Raw genomic sequence first — 16,835 nt, forward strand, 5'->3', positions numbered from 1 at the left:
GGTCAAGAATAACTGCAAAATAAATAATTTTGTTCATTTTATCTATATCCACACCAATACCTGTCAAATATTTTTTCTCATTCTTTCCCCCATAGTTTTCACCTCATTTTCATTACTACCCATCCATTGATTCAATATATAAGCCAAGTCACTTATCTCATTAAAGAACATGTTAGATGTGACATAACGGGAACCTGAAATATGTAAAGTAAGCTCGTAAAAATGAGTAGACACTTCAGCCATTTTTCTACACTAAGACCAATCATAAAAATCAAGTACCCCATTCTCTCCCAACTCAATCTTGAACATAGGTTCTTGTGACTCATACCTCTTGAATGCCCTTTCATATTTTTGATCTGCATTCAACATCATGTAAATTAAATTCCACTTAGTTGGAACATCTAAACACAAAAAAGACTTGGCTTCAATCTTTTTCATATTCAGCACACTTCTTAAACTTTTTCAACCTACCTAGAGAACTTCTAATGTATCTCATTACATCTCTTACCTTCAACACTGAATCCCTAAAATCTTTCAAGCCATCCATAACAACCAAATAAAAATATGTCTCATACATCTCATATGAAGGTAATTACAATTACTAACACTAACACCCCAATTAGCAAGCTTTTTTTTTTCAAGTAAGAAATGGCTACATCATTTAAACTAGCATTACCCATCGTAATAGTGAATATCTTATCTAACCCCCACTCTAACAAATAAGTTTCAATAGCCCTACCAATTGTATCATCTTTATGACTTATAATAGGATAGAAATTAAGAATTTTCTTATGCAACTTCCAATCATTATCAATGAAGTGTGCAGAAATATACATGTAATTAATTCTTTGTAAAATTGTCCATGTATCCATAGTAAGACTCACCCTTTGATAATTTTTCTTCAAATAAAACTTCAATTTTGACCTCTCTTCAATAAACACTATATAACAATCCCGTGAAATAGTCCAATGAGAGGAAATCCTAAACTTAGGACATATGGCTCTCATAAATTTTCAAAAACCCTCACCTTCAGCAAATTTAAATGTCAACTCATCAATGATAATCATGCATACTAGAGCCTCCCTAAATGCATTTTCATCATACTTCGAAGTAGATAGTGTGCCTAATTCACCCTCTGCATTAGTTGCATTTGGTTGCAAATTCAATAGTGTTTACCTAGTCTCAATGGATGTGGATGCTTTTGCAAACATTTATATGATTCCTAAGTGCAGTGGTTCCATTTTTTCTTAGTTCACAATAAAATTCTTTATCATAGTAATTACACTTCCCTTTTATTTCTCCATCATCATTTTTTAACTTGGTGAAGTGATCCCAAACTTTAGACCTTGGCTAATTGGCTTTATCTTCATTTTTTATGTTGCTGTAGTTACATTTTGACTTTGATTTGAATCAATTGTACTTGTTGGTTCATGATTCCCACTTGAAGAAACCATGTTCACCTATTACTTACAAGAGTAAACAATGAATTAAAATTAAATTAGAAGCAATTGTTAATTTATAACAACCATTGCATTTATCATATAAATCAATTAAGAAGGAAGCAATACTATAGTTGTCTAATTTGGACAGCTACCAACCAGACATAAATAGATATCCTCATATCCTAACATGCTAGATGCTACATTTTATAGAAATTTAAGTGAAAAAATAGGAGAATTCATTCTCTTACTCATCAAAATAAAGAGCATTCAACACATATTCCTTTAAATCCTTCACAAAAGAAATTAAATCATCTCATTATCATAAAGTCATTTTTCAAGCACTTGAACTGCAAAATCACAATAATATATTCTTTTTTCCTAATAAAATCAACCCATAATAATTGATGCTCATTGAAAAAGGGATAAGTGTCACTTGTTGAGTAATAAGATAATTCATCATTCATCAATCTATTTCTCTATTGTCCTCCCAAAATACATTAACATCCAAAAATTAAAAGAGGAAAACCATTCTCTAAAAAATTTTAATTCATTTAATATCAAATGAATTTACGCATAATAACAGCCAAGACAATATCAAAAGAGATTTTATTTATGTGAAACCCAAAATAACAAAAATGAGAAAGAAAATAACATGAGAAAGGGATTAATAGGAAAAGTTTCTCATAAAAGTTTTTCCATATACACTAGAGCAATAAACTAAACATTAAACAAATTAACGCAATAAACTAAACAATAAACAAATTAACGTGTAACGACCTAGCTTGGGGGCTATTACAAGCGCTAGATATCAAGTCAACTTAAGGCTGCTGGAACCTGTAGCAAGCCTAAAAACCTGTTATACATGAACATATTCCTATATCTCACAATCTAAGCATACTCCAAACCATTACACTTCAGTTTTCTCATTCGTAGATAACAAAGAATTGGCTCAGAATTTTAACCTTTACATACATAGAATCACTAAAGTGTAATTAATTCATACATACATTCTCACATGAGGAGTTAGCTTAGATTTAAAATATACATAATTACATCATTTGTGTTTAATCAAACTTGAATACCAGCACAGTAACTATTTCTTTATATATTACATGTCCACTAATCATACAACATGCATTTAAGCACTCTACAGTTACTCCTACTTCTCAAGCTCCAAAAGATTCTTCTATTCCTATACTCCTGCACCTGGGGTTAGGGGAAAAGGGTGAGCTTACACAAGCTTAGTGAGTAACTAACCACAAACATTTATTTATAACCTTCATTTTTATACATATGCAATGCATCATCCATATGAGTTTTCACATCATAAACATTTCACGTAAGATGAACTTGTCACTAGTGATTCCCAAATCCAATGTGCCCGACTCATAGAAAGGCTCCTCAGGACTTCCGCCTAATACATCCAATGTGCTTGGCTCATACAGAGACTCCTCAAAACTTTCGCTTAGAACATGACATGCATCATGCACTAAAGGGCATCATAAAGACCTCCCATTGGATTTTATGTATCCATAACATACATAACATAACATAACATAACATAACATAGTCATAACCATGGGGGGAGTCAGTGGGTCATCCATAATCCATCATGCACTAATAACAATTATGCAAATTTGCAACATACTCATACTCTAGAAATATACACCTTAAATAAATATATCATGATGCATGAGGATGATCATAAATTAAATTTAAAAGGTTTACACTTCTTAAGGTTAGAGTTGCTCACCTCTTGTAGCCTATCAATCACCTAACACCAATAGTAACTAGCCTTAGATCCTTAGCTTCCCGAATCCCTCAAGTCCAATCCTATAAATATTGAAACTTAATGAGTTATTCGAAGCTCTAGAACTCTATACTCCCATCAATCATATTATTCTAGGCCCTTAGAACTATAAAATCATGTTTTGGAGAGGAGAAATAAAGTTAGTATAACTAAGTTCAGTTGCTAAACCTTTAGACATCGGGTGCCCATTTCAGGCAGTAGCCACTATGGATACTGAAGGCTTCGATTTTGGGAATTTCTTTAGATTTTCTCGAGAAACTACATACTTCGACTATCGAAATAATGGTTTTTGGCATCCGAACCTGAGAATTTCTAGAATTCTGAAGTTGAAAACTAGCAGAAATTCTCTCTCAAAACCTCTAAAATATACCACAAGATTCTAAAACACAATTCAAACATCTATACACATTTCTAAAGCCTAAAACAACTTGAATCCATGCTCTAAGTTCACATGCAATAATTAAAAGCTACGATTCAAGTTTCCAACAAACTTCCATTATCACATAAATAAGAAATCCTTAGGTTTAACTAAGGTAACTAACCATTCAAGGTTTAAAAACACTTAGACTCTACAAAATGGAAGAATAACACTTCATTTAACAATCATGTATCAAAACACATCAAAGAAAAATCATGCTTTCATCCAAAACTTAACATGCAAATCTTTTCCCCAAAACAAAAACTTAAAGTCATACAAAAACCACATGCAATTCAAAACCCAATAATTTAAAACACTTAGGCACACCCAGATTCTTCTAAAAGATCAAAAGAAAAGAGAAATTACTTCTTTTCCTTGAAATGGAGAAGGAAGTGAATTAATGATTCCAACTTCAATCTACCTTCACCAAGCTTCCCCTTAGAAGAATCAAGTTTCAAAACATGTAATTGCCAAGAAAATCCCCTTGGAATACCCTTTGCATGTCCAAAAAGTTGAGAGAAAAAGAGGTGTGTGAGTTTAAGTTACTTTTTGGATAGAAAGCAAGTTGTTGTCCTTTTATATCCTCACTTGTCGTGGGACTTTCGGCTGCCAGAAGTTATAGTTTTGACTGTCGGAGTCTATTCTACCCAAATGAATTTGAACAATAAAAAGAACTTTGACTAACAAAAGCCCATCCTTTGGCTACTGAAGTTCCTTATGCCCAAAAAATCACTTAAACTTTTCTTTGGTCAAAACCATTATAACATTTTTATTTTTAAATATATTTTGAAATCATCATACATGCCACATACTTTTTAGCATCTTCCCCTTATCTGTGGGGTATCTGACTTCAATAGAATATTCCATCTTCGACAGAAATTTCGATGTTGGGAAAAGGTGAGTGTTACATTCTTCCCCCTTAAAAAATTCATCCTCGAATGTTTAAAAAAAATATAGTAAACATAAACACATATAGCATAACATAAACAAACATGGCCAAACGTACCTAGAACAGGCGAGGATATTTATGTAACATGGATTCATGGGTCTCCCACGTGCATTCTTCCATGTTATGGCATTTCTAAAGAACTTTGACCATAGGTATCTCTTTGTTTCTAAGCTTCCTTATCTGCATATCCATAATCCAAATAGATTGCTCAACATAAGAAAGATCCTTTAAAATTTTCATATCAAGTTCACTTATAACCTTCCAGGGTATGTGTGCTAGATGTGAACAATCTCAGGACTGAAATCATGAAAGAGGCGCACTATACACCCTATAATGTTCATCCAGGCTCTATAAAGATGTACCATGATGTGAAAGAAAGGTACTAGTAGAATGGCATGAAGAGAGATATAGCAGACTTTGTGTCCAAGTACTTAACATATCAGAAGGTAAAGTTTGAACATCAGAGGCCATTAAGGAAGTTACAGGAGATTCCCATTCCAGAGTAGAAGTGGAAAATGATTGCTATGGATTTCATAACTGGGTTGCCTTGTACCACACGGGGATATAACTCTATATGGGTGATTGTGGATCGTCTGACCAAGTCAACTTATTTCTTGCATGTACGGACCACCTACTCTGTTGCCCAATATGCCAGATTGTACATTCATGAAATAGTTAAATTGCATGGAGTTCCCACCTTCATAATATCTGACATAGAGCCCTAGTTCACTTCTCAATTTTAGAGGAAACTCTAGGAGGCACTTGGCACATAGTTGAACTTTGGTACAGCTTTCTACCCTCAGGCAGATGGGCAGTCTGAGAGAACAATTTAAACATTAAAGGATATGCTTCGTATGTGTGCCCTGAATTTTAAAAGACAGTGGGACGATCAGTTGCCATTAGTGGAATTTGCTTATAATAATAGCTATCATTTCAGCGTTGGAATGGCACCTTACGAGGTACTATATGGCAGAAAATGTAGGTCTCCTCTGTGTTAGACAGAAGTTGGAGAAGCAAGGGTACATGATGTAGACCTAGTGCGGTATACTTTAAAGATGGTTCCTTTAATCAGAGAACGTTCGAAAACGGCCTTCAACAGGTAAAAGAGCTATGCAGATCCTAGGCAAAAGGATGTAGAATTTGCAGTGGGTGACTATGTGTTCTTAAGGGTCTCCCCCATGAAAGGAGTCATGAGGTTTGGGAAGAAAAGCAAGCTGGCGCCCCAATACATAGGGCCTTTTGAGATCACGGACAGAATAAGAGCAATTGCTTGCCGGCCAAAGTTACCACCAAGCCTTTCTCTTTCCACATCTCCATGCTTAGAAAGTACATTTCTTATCCTTCTCATGTGCTGCAGCCAGATACAGTGGAGTTGAATGAGGACTTGACCTTTGAGGAGTAGCTTGTTGCCATAGTGGACTACCAAATAAGATAGCGTCAGTGAAAGCAGATTCCTATGGTTAAGGTTCTGTGGAAGTGCCAGTCAATGGAAGAATGCACTTGGGAGTCAGAGCGAGATATGCGCAGCAAGTACTCGTATTTATTTAATATGTAATCCTGTACTTTTATTCTGCCTTATATAAAATTTGAGGACGAATTTTCTGTAAGGGGCAAAGAATGTAATACCCCAAATTTTTAAATAATTATTTTATATATAAATTACAATATTTTACTTTATTAAATATTATGGAAATTAAATTTAAATTTTTTGAATTTTTAAAATCAGGTTTAATTTTTTTAAGACAATAAATTTTATCTATTTTTAAAAATTAATTTAAAGACCACGTGGTAAATTTAAAAAAACATTTGGACTCTACAAATTTTTTTGAATTTTCTGTAATTTTTTTTTTGGAATTTTTGGGCCTTATTTTGGGTCTTAGGATAGAGTAAAAATTTAATTTCGAGTATCTTGAACCGAACCAGCTAAATTGAATCAGACCAATCGAATCGAACAACCCCATTTTTCCTTTTTCTTCCTCCCACCCGCGTCACACTCTGCACTTCCCCTTCCCTCTTCATTTTCTCTCTCCTTTCTCCTCCCTACCACCGGCCACCACCTCCCCCCCTCCCTAACTCACCGGCGCAACACCAGCAAGCATCCCCACCGTTGGTTGCATCCCCAAGATACTGGAAAATCGAGTTGAAGTCCCTCCTACGTGCAGCATGACTCTTTGACTTCCAAGGCCAATTTCGGTTGATCCGACCACCAATCGGACTGGGTCCAGTCCCAATCACCTTCTACGCTTTGAGAGCTTTCCAAACATACCAAGAACATGAATTTTCATCTAGTGGTTTGTCCAATTCAAGCCTAGGAAGTTTTATCCCATTTTGACTTTTGGGCTAGATTTCTTCCAAACTTAGAACCCCATGAGATTTTGAGAGTATCGGCGTGCTCTACTCGGTGAGAGCTTTGCAGTGATATAAATTTCAAAATCTTTCGACATCAAAAATCCAATGGGTCCTATGAACTTCGTAGTTTTTTTCTGAGCCTTTAATGAGTTTATTTAATTTCATAAAAATTATATTTTAACTCCTAGTGTTGTGAGCTTCGTGTAGATACCTTCATTTCGTAGAAATTTCACCAGCGACTGGATCTGCATTTTTGGATTCGACATACAAGCTGTAGGAGTTGCTTCTGAAATGGGTCAAAATTATAGTCCCCACCACCATTTTCAAATGCCTCAGACAAGTTTTAGGCATCAGAATTGGCATAAACCCGAACATTGAGTTGTTCATTTTTGCCTAATACTGAATTTAGAATAAAATTCATAAAATATTTGTAGGTGACTAGAAAATTATAATTCTTTTTGAAATAGCCTTATAACATTGTTAAGGACCGTGGGACAAAATTTTAAAATTTTTAGAGCTCATTTGAATGATTTTTGCAGAATATCAGTTTTAGGGACTATGATTGAATTTTCTAAGTATGTGAGTTTTGACTGGTTTGGAGCGCCCATAAGGGGCCAAATGATGTTGTTGAAATGTGAATTTGAGACTTGTGATTTTAGAAGTGTGATTTGAGCTACTTTGCAGGTTGGGTAGGTCCTAGGTACAAGGGAAACTCTTCTGGATTTCTGGCATAAGTTAGGCGGTCTTTTGACTCTTTAAGTCTTGTTTTGAGTTAATTCTGATAACTTTATAATATAATTGTTTAAGTGATCAGGGTCAGCCATCCTCCTCCACTCAGCCGCCATAGTGATTTCTGGTGTACTGTGAGTAGATATTGATTTCATTTATAATTTCAATATTATTATACATACAAGGCATGCTCAAGCATTCACTTATAATTATATATATATAGCTATTATAGGCACGCTTTGTGTTGAGTATTATGAGGGTAAGCTGAGCTCCCCAAATGGATATATTTTGTTATTACAAGTCGGGTGAGTCAAGAACTCCCCATTGGATAGTCCAGGTTATGGCCGAACTCTTTTCGGTTAGTTTCTTGAATTGAGACTTAGAGTATGGGCTTCATGGTTGGGCTAAAATAGTTCAGCTTACTATGGGCTTTGGGGGCCTTATTCTGATCCAAGTCCTAGGGTCAGTCTGGCCCATAATTTGGGTCATGACAATTATATATACATACATACATATATATATGTGTGTGTGTGTGTGTGTGTGTGTGTGTGTGTATTTGTATATATATATAATTATATTAAAAGTATATAATACATCTAAAAAAACATAGAAAAACATATGCATAAATTTGGTTCTCGGTTCGATTTTGGTTTGATACGATTTCAATTAGATTTCAGTTCAATTCCAGTTCGATTCTTAGTGAAGAATGAAAACCAAATCAAAGTATCAAAATAAATTTTGTTCGGTATGGTTCCTGTCGACTCGATACGGTTCTTGGGTTTGGTTCCCCTAAGAACCGTGCACAGCCCTAGTAAGGACAAGAGAAATAATAAGGAGGGCAAAAGCGAGGGTCCTCTCTCTTCTTTGCTTCAGAATCTTTTTAGTGGAATTAATCAACAAATCTTTAACACTCTGTTTGGGAGAAGATAGAGTAAAGTAAAACTTTATAAAATAAAGTTTTTTAAAGTAACATTTTTCATGATTTTCAAACCTTTATTTTTCTTTAGTATTTGAGAGGAAGGGAAAGTTTTCCAAAAATACTTGAAGGTTTTAAAGAGAATACCTTGTTAACCCACCAATTTGGTGGGTTAGAAAATGGAAAACCATACCTTCAAAAATGTTTTACACTCCCAAATACAAGTGCAAGGTGTTTTAAACCTTAAAAACCTTACATTACTTTAAAATATCTCCTCCCAAACAAAGGGTAAGTGTAGGAGCAATAAGGAAGAATAAGGAATAGTTTTGTGGTGGGTAGCATAGAGAAATTACTTAGGGAAGATGAAGTTTATTTGGTCTCTCTCTTCCACAGCTCTCTCTCTCTCTTTCTCTAGGTTTCTTTATTTTAATTCTTGAAGCTTCCACTTCTTTTTTTTTAATTTTCGAAAAACTCCTTCTTTATCTCTTTCTTACTATAAACTTCTAAATATTTATTTAATCATATTATTATTATTATTATTATTATTATTATTATTATTATTATTAGGGAAAATTACAAAAAAAAAATACTATGTGGTTTTGCCTATTTTTCACTTCAAAGTCTATGGTCTACTTTGTGACAAAATAGTACCCTGAGGTTTGCACCATTAGCAAAGGATGACTTTCCATCCTCTCTCTATTAAAAGATACTAATGTAGAATAGAAAGGTGCTGACGTGAAAGAGAAATCTGCTGACGTGGAATAAAAAAAGTGAAAATTACAAAAAAAGTATCTCGTGGTTTTGCTCATTTTCACTTCAGGGCCTGAGGTTTTCTTTATAATAAAGTGGTACCCTGTGGTAATGCTATATTAGCAAATACAATATTTTGTCTAACGTTGTTAATTTTCACTAATGTGGTATTAAAATATTTTTTAAATTATTTTTAATAATAGAACAATAATATATACACCGCTAAGATATTTTATGCAAGAAAGAGATTTTATTCACTTTAGGCATGGTAATTCCAAAAATGAGATATGTTGATTTAGAGTTTTGCATAAAGACCTTGACTTTTGGAACCATTATCAATAGATTTTTGAACTTATAGTTTGCACATTCACTTTCAGAATCACTATCAAAGATGGTTAATGTAGCATAAACTCTCGACTGAGTTATTGGATTAGTATTACTGAGAATTTGGATAGGAGCAACAGTTTTGTCTTTGGTGCAGCTAGATTGAACCGGTGCTCTTAGCTAGCTAGCCACTTATTCTTCCCTTTTATTTGGTAGCCGATCCCTTTCTTTACTTGGGGCATAGCTTCCATCTGCACTGCCTTGAGGAGTTCACGGTTGAAGCTGCTCCTTGAACTCTTTAGTACTTCTAAATGCCGTGTCAAATTCCTTTGGCCTAGAGATTTGGCCATCATAGAATACTAGAACTGGAAAATTGAGCTTTTTCAAAGAAAATATGCATGAACTTTTCTATGGTATTTCGAAAGCGAAAGATCTCAGATTCCAGCTATTTTCGGGACTTAAATAATTCACTTAATTTACTAATAATGCACATCTCATGGTACCATTTTGTCACAAAAAGAACCATTGACCTAAAGTGAAAATAAGTAAAATCATAAAGTACTTTTTAGTAATTTTTACTTTTTTTACTCCACATTAGCATATTTCTCTTACGTCAGCACATTTTTATTCTACGTCAGCACCTTTTAACGAAAAACATACGGAAAGTCGTCATTTACTAATGATGTGAATTTTAGGATACCACTTTATCAAAAGATGAACTACAGACCCTAAAATAAAAAGTAAGTGAAACTATTTTGTACTTTTTTATAATTTTTCCTTATTACTATTGTTTTGTTTTCATTGGACCGACTTACAAAACTTCACCAATCTTCTCGTTGCAGGATCTAAGCATCGACCCAAAAAGCATCATGAAGTTTTTTCTTTTTTTTTTTTTTCTTTTTTATGAAACATCATGAAGTAATTCTAAAGTGATGATAAAAAATTTAAAGTAATGATAAATTTATAAATATAAAAATTTAATAGGGTTAAAAAAAGTCCCGGTTGGTGCTACCTAACAGCTTTTAATATTCGTAGTGGATTATATTTATTTTTTCCTTTTGGAAGTGAGGACTACCTATATTAGTGGTTACTTTTTTCTTTTCTAATCCGTGTTCACACGGAAGGTGTGTTTTTTTTTTTTTTTAATCCGTGTTCACACTGAAGAAATTTATTTTAGTTTTTTCGAGACGTAAATGAAATAGTCCAAGGCGATAGGCTAAATTGGCCAACTAATGGAAAATTATTGCTCATGGTCTCCATCTGCATCCTATAAAAAATAAGATGCTAGCATTGAATTAATCTACTGCAATAGAATATTTTTTAAAAAAAATTATAAATAAATTTTCATTTAATAATAATTAAATATTGATAAAATCAAACAAATTAAAAAATTAAATAATGGAGTAAACCAACTCTATAGGGACCATAACTACAATTGCAATAACTAATAATTCTAAACATGAATTTCATCCCAGTATCGAACTTGACAAGAAATTTCGTCCTCTCTCTCTCTATATATATATAATGAAAACTAATATTACTTAATAAAATGTCAAATCAACCTATAAACTTAAAAAATAAGTTATCTACTTATAATAATATTTGAACTTAAAGTTAAGTTTATAAGTTAAAAAAAAATATGGAATGTTTGACTTAACTTATGAAAATTAATAGTACTTACAAGCTGATTCGATCTTATAAGCATTTAAAATTTTAAAAAGTTATGTGTTTACTTATAAGTTACTGATAAATAGTTAGTGTGTTTGTTAAAAAATGTAACACACCAATTTTTGAAGAAATATTAAATGTGGTTGTTATTTGAATGGAAATATAATTTATAAAGTTTTGGGGAGAAAAGTTTAATTTAATTTTGGATCTAAAAGTAAAGTTTTAGAAGTTTTGGAGTGAAAATATGATTTTTTAAGAATTCAAGGACCACAATGAAATTTGTTTAAAAAGAGGGACAGCTGGCAGTTCATTCTCCAGATTTATAAAAAAAAAAAAAAGAAGAAGAAAAGGAGAGTAGAAGAATCGCGAAAGAGAAAAGTAAAGGAGAGAGAGAGAGAGAGAGAGAGAGAGAGAGAGAGAAGGACAAGGAGAAGGAGAAGAAGGGAAGGAGGGAGATGGTGGCTGGATTTTTGAGATTTCTCTAGCAAAGATGGATGCTAGCAAGGGAAAAAAAGGGTGAGTGGTTTGAAAACCAAGTAATTAGAGAGAGAAAGGGAGGAAGATGATGAATAGGAGCAGAAACAAGGGATGAGCAGGGGCAGCAACTTTGTCTTCCGTCCAGGTGAGTTTAGTACATCTTTCACCATTGATTTTTGGATATGTTTGAGCTCTATACGTGTAGAAGTTATCATTAAAATTTGGTAATTTTTTAATAGTTGGATTTGGAGAAATAAATTATTGAACATAGGCTATTTGCATTTAGAATTCTGAATTTTAGCTACTAAAATTTGAGGAAAATAAATAGTTAAGATACTTAGAAAATTATAAAATTTGGTAGAGATGATCTTTAGGATGTTAGGGCTGTTATGTTAAAATGTGGTGAATTTCAAACTTGTGGTTGTGAGATATAAATTATTTTGTATGAATTGTCTGAGTAAGAGTTATTCTAAAAAATTCAGAATTTAAATGGTTTGATAGATATTTTGATATCTCGTGATGTAGAGATAATTTGATGCTAAAATTTTTATTAATGTATTTAGATGTCTTGAACATATGGTTAAAATTAGGAATTTATCTGACAGTTAGAATATTTTATATAAATTTAAATGGACAAATTGCCAAATTTGGTATTAAGAATTGGATTAAGTTGAATATGTTATTTTGATGGAACTAAAATTATTTTGAAATAGTATATGGTCTTTAATGAATTTTTAAGTCATTGTGGAATATATTTGGGAAATAAATATAAATGTTTAGTTAGATTTTTGATGATATGGATATATTGTGAAATATTTTAATTTAGATTTGAGTATAAAGTGTTAGAGTTAATAATTGTATGAAGACATAAGTTGAGAATTTGTGTATGTTAATATAATTATTGAATGGTAGATTTGAGTTTTTGTGACAGGGAATTTAGTCCAATTTTAAGAGGGAATATTGTCAAATATTCATTAGAAATTGAATATGAAATTGAAGTTTTATTGATTAACTTAATTATAATTATATCATGATATTTTAATACGAGCTTTTGAGATTGTGATTTTAATTGGACTGTAAAGGAGTTCAGGAACCGAGCTGGAGATTAAAGTTTTGAACTCAGCTTAGGATGCTTGTAGGCCCCAAATAGGCATTGTATTGCGATGTGTTCTGTTGTGAGCCTGAGGTCTTTAGATTATTGAGATATAAATAAGATTTTTCTTACAGAGAAGTTAGGTCCTAGGTATAGGGGAAACTCTGCCAAATTTTCGATAGAAACCTAAGAAGTCCTTTTTATTTAATTAATTATTGTTAGTCTATTATTAATAGTTATTTGGTATGTTTGCTTAGGTGATTCAAATCAACAATTTTCTTCTTCTTAGTAGAACCAATAAACATTGGGTTGCACTGTGAGTTTGATATTAATTTTATTTGTAATTTCAATATTATTAATTTATATTCAAGGCATACTCATGCATTCACTTATATATATATATATATATATATATATATATATATATATATATATATATATATATATATATATATATATATATATATATATATATATATATAATTAGTTAAATGCTAGGCACACTCTTTTGCTGCATATATTATTGAATTGTTTGAACTATGTGAACGTGTTGCATTTCATATATAGGAATGTATTAGATTTAGATAGTTATAGAAAATTATATTTAAAATCAATATCTTACTCTATGAGTCGAACGCTCACTCCTGCTCGACTATTTTTTCTCAGGTAACCGTTGGGTTTATTTGTGATTAACCTACTTTTTTTTCCTGCAAGTTTAAACAGAAAATATTTTGATTTACTTTTATTGTCTTTTATTTAAATTTAATGCTCTCCGTTGGATAGTTAAATTTATAGCCGAACTCTATCCGTTTGTTTTCTTAAAACCAAGGTACCTTAATGGACTTTATGAATGAATTAGAAATAATTAGGCTTACTACGAGCTTCAAGGGCCTTATTCTGATCCATGTCCTGATGCCGGTCCGGTTTAGAAATCAGGTCGTGACAAAAAATGACTTATAAATAAATTTATTATTAAAATAACTAAAAAGGATATCCAATGAGATGTATGATAAAATATTGTAAAAATTAAATAAAAATAATATAGTAAAATACTTGATTAAATTAACTTGTAAACACATAGCTTATAAGCACTAAAATTAAAAGTTGGATCCCTCAACTTATTATTATTTTTTTAGCTTACAACTTATAAGCCCTAAAATTATTATAAATAAATAGGTTAACTTGTATTTAACGCTTATAAGCTTATTTGACTAGCTTATAAGGTAAGATAAATATCCTCTCAATTTTTCATCTTTGTGCTTATACGCCCTGTGCTTATATGCTAGTTTGACCAAGTATTTTATTATATTATCCTCATTTTATTTTTAGAATTTCATTATAAATCTCATTTAATATCTTTTTTTTGTTATTTTAATAATAAATGTATTCATAAGTTTTTTCTGTTTCAAACACATTAACTGTTTATCAGTTAGTTATAAGTATTTTAACTAAATATATAACTGCTTAAAATTTTAAATGCATATAAGCTCATATTAGCTTATAAGCACAACATTTAGTGCTTATAAGTTGATTCTTATAAATTAAGTCAAACAACTTAATATTTTTTTTAAAAAGAGTAATTGTGAAATTTGAACAGCTTAATTTTAAGAATAATTTAGAAGGTAAGCATTAATCATTTAATTGGATCAAACATCAAAATTTAAATGTAAATTTTTTACTTATAATTTTTTTATATTATTAATGTCTTCAAAATATTTATTGTTAGTGAAATATAATAATTTTATTAATTTTAATTTAATTTTATTAATAAATTTCATTTTATAATTTTCTATTAAAAAAATATTTTCATATTATTTATTTACTCTTAATAAGTGTCATATTCATTGTTATAATAAGATATCTATTTATATAATTTACCTTAACTAGCAAATATTTCATTTAGTTATCTCATAATATTTACATTATATTAATTATCATTTGATATATTTTATTTTAAATAAAAATTAAAAATATCTTTTAAATTTCAATTATTTATAACCTTAGACCGTATGAAATCGTAAAGAAAAATTTTTAAATATCAAACTTTACTTTTCTTTTTTATAATTGTACCTTAAATTTTATTTTTTTACAATTATACCCTAAATTTTTTTTTTTAATTATTGCACTATGAATTATTAATAACAGTAAAATTAAACTTTGCTGTTAGCGGAATGGTAAACAACAGCAAGGTAGAATTAAACTGATGTAAATAGTTTATAGTGTAATTGTTAAAATTAGTAAAGTTTGAGATTTTTTTTTAATTTTTTAAATATAAAATTATTTAAAGATAACATAAATGATTGCTTAAATATTAAATTTAGATATAAGGACTATATTGTTAATAAAATAAAATTTAAGAACTAAATTATTTTAAATTAAAAAAAAATAATGAAATTAATAAAACTAATGGTGTTAATGATCAATTTAGATGATAGTGACTAATCTGTTAACAAAATTAAAACTCAAAATATAAATTATTACATTTTAAAACAAAGTAGGAATTAACTGTGATTTTTCACATACGTCAAATTCTAATTTATAAATTACCCAATAAGTAATCATTGAAAAGCATCAAAACCAGATGTTTCAATCACTTATCAACCTCTTTTTTAATGAAAATTAAAAAAAAATGTCAATTAAAAATAGAGTATAAATTAAAAAAGAAAATTTGATAAATAAAACTAACCACTTATGAAAAAAAATATAAAGAATTTGAAAGATTCGATAGAATTGATAGAGTATGTAGATTGATAAATAGACAAGTTGCATGCTTCACTCTTTAACTCTATGATCTTTTTACACGCTTTATCATATAACCTCGAAATAACCTCCAAATTTGAATCTTTTATTGAAGAGAAGATATACTTCTTGAGAGTATTCTTTTCTAAAAAAAAATATTTCAACAATAAAATGCATAATAACATTATTAAATAATAAAAAATTTCATAAAAATTTAAGATCTATTAATAAAAATAAATCTAAACATTTATTTACTTAAAATTATTTAAAAAAAATTATTACTAATGAAAATACTTACTGTGATCACAAAAAAGAAAATTAAAAAAAAAAAGTTTCCGATCTCAATATTGAGAATTCTTCAATTTTTTATTTTTTTTTAATTAGAATTCCTCTCATACAAGTTGACAACTTTTTCTTTTTAAAATCCCTCTGTCTTTATGATAATGCATCGCACGAACAGCCAATAGGTTTATACGTTAAAGTAAAAAAGTAATTTTTTTTATTATTTTATTATTATAAAAAATAATAATTGTAGGCCCTGTAAGCTATAATGAGCTAGATTTTGATGATAACAAAACTTAATGAAATATACATTAACCCTTTGTGCATAAGTATTCGAAGTAATTTTATAGGTCACGATATGCAAAGACACTGATGGAAGGACTATTCTATTGACATGGCTGATATAAAAGGAGTTTATCATCTTGTATAACACAAGATGAATCAAAGTCCATGAAGAAATAGGATAGAAATTAAGTTCTTAGGTCCATTGTACAAGATTGGAGAATTTATGCCATTTGAGACCTAAAATCAATTTTGTTTTTAGATTTAAGAGTTTAGAAAGTGTTTTTATATCATTTCTAAGGTTTTTGAATGGTCAAAATAATTTTTACAGCCTTTCTTCAAAAACTCAAAATTTCAATTTTTAAGTCAGGCAGTAGCAAAATTAGTTAACCCGTTGCGAAAATTAGTTAACTAGTTTTGATGTCTAAAATTCTCTGTCTTACAAAATTAGTTAACTGGTGAAAATTTTAGTTAACTATTTTTATGATCTGACCTGACTCAACTCTGCTGCACGACTTTTTAAGTAATAACGGCTAGTTTTTTGAAAATTAAAGAGTCATTAGACACACTCTCCAGCAGACATTTTTGGTAATGAAAAGCACCTATA

Source organism: Hevea brasiliensis, chromosome 7, assembly GCF_030052815.1.
Source record: "Hevea brasiliensis isolate MT/VB/25A 57/8 chromosome 7, ASM3005281v1, whole genome shotgun sequence".
NCBI classification, from domain to species: Eukaryota; Viridiplantae; Streptophyta; class Magnoliopsida; order Malpighiales; family Euphorbiaceae; genus Hevea; species Hevea brasiliensis.